The sequence below is a fragment of the Humulus lupulus genome, chromosome 5 (genome assembly GCF_963169125.1).
Source record: "Humulus lupulus chromosome 5, drHumLupu1.1, whole genome shotgun sequence".
Classification (NCBI taxonomy): domain Eukaryota; kingdom Viridiplantae; phylum Streptophyta; class Magnoliopsida; order Rosales; family Cannabaceae; genus Humulus; species Humulus lupulus.
The window spans coordinates 162,438,301-162,443,777 of NC_084797.1; positions in this window are offsets into that span (position 1 = coordinate 162,438,301).

The window sequence follows — 5,477 nt, forward strand, 5'->3', positions numbered from 1 at the left end:
CAACAGAAGGAACTTAGAGATAAGCTCTGCGGTCCAGGGCCCCCCATGGCATGATAATGCACGGGGACCTACGGACCAACGCAGGCCACCCTTTAACGCTCGGGAAGTTCCAACCCGAGGGGACAGTCATTCCCACCATAGCCAGTCGAGGTTCAGAGATGGCCATGGCTACAATGAGGCCGACTCAGGCAGAGGAAATTTCGGTCGAAGAAATGGAGAGAGAGGTGGGGCCAGAAGCCCGCCACCTAGGGAAGACCAACCCGAGAGACGTGACGCTGGGGGGCAACCCAGGCAAAATAACGTCTTCAACCGGCTCGGAGCAAGCGAGCAGCAGCGAAGAGACGAGGATTTAAGAGACGTACTCAACGATCACCGGGAACGGCATGACGAGTACGTTCCCCCAACACCAGAGGCCTCGGCGATTCCCGAAGCCGTGCAAGCCCAAATAGATGCCCTGAACCAGGCAGTACAACGGCTGGTCAGGGGAAGAATGTCTCATATCGAGTACGACAGGAGAAGGGGCACTCCTTTCATTCAGAGGATAGTCGTGGAAGAAACTCCCAACAAGTTTAAGATGCCCACGCTTCCAAACTTTGACGGGTATGGTGACCCGGTATCTCACATCAACAAGTTTGAGATACAAATGGACATTCAGAAAGTGTCTGAAGACGCTCGGTGCAGAATCTTTCCTGCAACACTTTCTAATGCTGCACAGGAGTGGTTTTTCAAATTCCCTCCTACAAGTATTGTTTCTTGGGAGATGTTTGTAAAAGAATTTTATGGACAATTCTATACGGGTCGTGTGCACCCAACTAAGGCGAATCAGCTGGTCGAGATACACCAGCAAGAAGGAGAGCCACTGAAGGATTACGTCCAGCGCTTCATGCGAGCAGTGGCTAGAGCCAAAACAGTTGGTGATGAGGGCAAGATGATGGCCTTAACTGCGGGAGTTAGGCGCCGCACGCCTTTGTGGAGTAGCCTCAGAAAGCATGGTGTTAAGACTACTCAAGAATTTTTAAATAGAGCTGATCAGTACATCAAGCTCGAAGATGCCATCGCCAGTGAAGGAAAAACCCCCCAGACAAGGATAAGGGGACTACCGATCCCGCCAAAGCCGCCAATGGGTCAAAACCCAACGGCAACGGCAAAGGGCAATCGTTATGAACCGCGGTTCACTAATTACACTGCCCTTATTGAGTCTCGGGGAGAGGTGTATCAGGCCACGAGTTCTAGTGTGCCTTATAAAAAACCCACTCCCATTCGAAAAGATATTTCGAAGAGAGATACTACTAAGTTCTGTCGTTATCATAACGACTACGAACATGATACAAATGAATGCAACCGGCTGAAAGATGAAATCGAGTTCCTTATCAGACAAGGACACTTGCAAAGATACGTACGGGCCTTGGGAAATTCCCAACGAGCAGGCGCCCGCACGCCAATACTCGCCACCTTTGCAGCCTGCCCCCGTAGCTGGTACTTTACTCACCATATGTGGAGGCCCGCACCTCGCGGGAAGCAGTGGAAAGGCAAGGGAACAATATGCTCGGACCCTACGTCACGACCAGGACATCGAGATGATGACTGTGGAGGACAGGGCATCAAAGAAGGCTCGATCAAAGGATGGTGAAATAGCCTTCTCTGATAGCGCCGCCCAGCATGTTCGGTTCCCACATTCCGATCCGCTGGTCGTGGACGTTCAAATCGCCAACATGATGGTGAAGAGAGTACTAATTGATACAGGAAGTTCAGTGAACATCCTGTACAAATCTTCGCTGGAACGCATGAAGTTGTTCGTCAAGGACTTGGAGCCCTGCAACAAAATGATTTACAGCTTCTCCGGTGAGGGACTCGCCCCAGCAGGGTCAATCAGACTTCCAGTAACAGCAGGTATAACGCCTGCTACCAGGACATTACTCGTTACTTTCATAGTAGTCGATTGTCCTTCGGTGTACAATGCTGTCATTGGAAGGCCCATACTGGTTGACCTTCGGGCCCTCACCTCAGTATGGCACTTGGCCATGAAATTCCCGACAGACACAGGGGTAGGACGCGTGTTGGGAAATCAGAGGGAAGCAAGGGAGTGCTACAACGCCTCAGTCACAAAGGCGAAGAAGGGAACGTCGAAGAGCATTCCCCTAGATAGGTTGCAGATGGCTATTGATACACAAGCCCAATCCGGTGATGGAGTCACCAAATAGGGTGTTGCCCTAAGTGAGGATAGGGATTTAGATCCTCGCTTTGGGGATTTTGAGGAAGATGTTGGACCCGTCGAGGACCTGGAAGAGGTCCAACTTGACGAAAAAGACCCGACTAGAGTTGTAAAGGTCGGGAAAAATTTAGAAGCAACAACGAAGCATGCACTGGTGGAATTTTTGCGAAAGAACCAGGAAGTTTTTGCCTGGTCACAAAAAGACATGGCTGGAATAGACCCTGCAGTTATCAGCCATGTCCTGAACGTTGACAAGAGTTTTCCACCCGTGCAACAGAAAAGAAGGCTGCTCGATAAGGATAGATCAAAAGCCTTAAAAGATGAAGTTGAAAAACTGAAGGAGAATGGGTTCATCAAGGTGGCGTTTTATCCATCACGGGTCTCTAATCCAGTACTGGTTCCCAAGCCTAACGGAAAATGGCGAACCTGTGTGGATTTCACAGACCTTAATAAAGCCTGCCCAAAAGATTGCTTCCCACTCCCAAGGATCGACCAGCTGGTCGATGCAACTGCAGGGCATGAGATCCTCTCTTTTATGGATGCATACTCAGGATACAATCAGATCAGTATGCATCCCCCTGACGAGGATCATACTAGCTTTCGGACCGATAAAGGATTATACTGTTATAAAGTAATGACCTTCGGACTGAAAAACGCTGGTGCGACTTATCAGCGATTGGTTAACCACATGTTTAAGGAGTTAATCGGAGTAAACATGGAGGTGTACGTGGATGACATGCTGGTAAAGTCAAAGAAGGCAGAAGGACATGTAAAGGTTATACAAGAGTGTTTCAACGTTCTGAACAAATATCAGATGAAGTTAAATCCTCTCAAATGTTCCTTCGGGGTAGGATCAGGGAAATTTTTGGGGTTCATTGTTAATTCAAGAGGAATCGAGGCCAACCCCGACAAGATCAAAGCCCTGATCGACATGAAATCGCCGGTGAAAATCAAAGATGTGCAAAGTTTAACTGGAAGAATTGCCGCACTAAGTAGATTCATTTCCAAGTCGATGGATAAATGCGTCCCTTTCTTTAATCTACTTAGAGGCAACAAGAACTTCGAATGGGCCGAAGACTGCGAACAGGCTTTCCAGGCCTTAAAGGCCCACATGGCACAGCCTCCTGTTTTATCAAAACCCATAGATGGAGAAACTTTGTTCATTTACCTGGCGATCACCGAATTTTCTGCTAGTGCGGTACTAGTACGAGAAGAAGAAGGCGTACAAAAGGCGGTTTACTTTGTAAGCAAGAGGTTAATCGGGGCCGAGTTAAGGTACCCTCCAATCGAAAGATTAGCCTATTGCTTAATCTTGGCCTCAAGGAAGTTACGTCCTTACTTCCAAGCCCATCCCATCACAGTCTTAACTGACCATCCCCTACGGCAAGTGCTGCAAAAGCCAGAGGCGGCTGGGCGCTTATTAAAATGGGCGGTCGAACTCGGGCAGTTCGATATCACATATTCACTGCGAGCAGCAGTAAAAGGAAAAGTCTTGGCTGATCTTATCGCTGAATTCACTGAGCTCCCAGATGACGAGCAGTGCGAAAAACCTAGTGCGCCTGAGCCCCAAGTCGAAGCTCCTTCGTGGAAGTTATTCACGGACGGATCGTCCAACGAATCTCATGCAGGAGCAGGAGTGATATTGATAACGCCAGAAGGGCATCGATTTCACTACGCTATTAGGTTTGATTTCACCACATCAAACAATGATGTCGAATATGAAGCACTCCTCGCAGGGCTAAGGTTATCCAAAGACATGAGTATAAAAGTGCTTGATATTTACAGTGATTCACAGCTGGTAGTGAATCAGGTCTTAGGGGAGTATTAAGCACGGGGCCTCAAAATGGTGGCCTACTTAAACAAAACTAAAGATTTGTTGGTGCAATTCGAGAAGTATACCATCCAGCAAATTCCCCGAGATTAGAATTCAAACGCAGATGCCTTAGCCAAACTCGCAAGTGTGAAAGACGCTGACACTTTAAATATAGTGCCAGTAGAAAGGTTATGCGAGCCGAGCATACGAGCAGACGAAACCAGTATGGAAATTCGAGTAGAAGATACAAGGATGACACCGTACTTGGAGTATCTCACGAATGGTGTACTACCAGCAGATAGAAACAAAGCTAGAACTCTTCAAAGACAGGCTGCTAAGTATATACTAGTCGATGGTGTTCTTTTCCGAAGAGGATACTCCATGCCACTGCTCAGATGTATTACACCAGAAAAGGCTAAAGAACTAATGAGGGAAGTACATGAAGGCTTCTGTGGGGATCACGCTGGGGGGGCAGAGCTTGTCGAAAAGGATTCTGAGGCAGGGTTATTTCTGGCCAACTATGAACAAAGACATAATGGAGTTTGTGCGAAAATGCGATAAGTATCAGAGGTTTTCCAAGATCCCGCGCGCAGCTCCCAACGAGTTAAAGCAGATGCAGAGTCCTTGGCCTTTCGCGGTATGGGGTATAGATTTGATTGGATCCTTGCCAACGGGAAAGGGTGGAGTAAAATACGCAGTCGTAGCAGTCGACTACTTCACCAAATGGGCCGAAGTTGAGCCGCTCACTACCATAATGACCAAGAAAGTTCTTGACTTTGTCATCAAGAACATTGTTTGCCGATATGGTTTGCCTCGAAAAATTGTCTCAGACAACAACACCCAGTTTGACAGTGACTTATTCACAGACTTCTGCGAAAGGCATGGAATCGTCAAAAGATTTTCTTCAGTTGCGCATCCACAAGAAAATGGGCAAGTCGAAGCAATGAATAAAACACTTAAAGATACCCTGAAGAAAAGACTCAAAGACGCTAAAGGAGCATGGCCAAAACAGCTGCCCGAAGTACTCTGGTCGTATAGAACTTCTCATCGAACAGCAACAGATCATACCCCGTTTTCCTTAGCATACGGGTATGAAGCTATGTTGCTAGTCGAGTTAGATCCACCCTCACATCGAAGAATCACATACGACCATGACCAGAATAGCCAACTGTTGATAGAGTCCCTAGACTCACTTGACGAGAAACGAGAAAAAACCTAACTCCGAGTAGCTGCGTACCAACAAAAAGTCGCCCGGTATTTTAACTCAAAAGTGAAAGAAAGAAAGTTCAACGTCGGAGACCTAGTACTTCGACGAGTTTTCTTAAGCACCCGCAACCCAGCTGCTGGAGTACTCGGACCAAACTGGGAAGGACCTTACAAGATTGAAGAAGTCCTTCATCCAGGCACTTACAAGCTTGCACGCTTAAACGGAGATCTCGTTCCACGCTATTG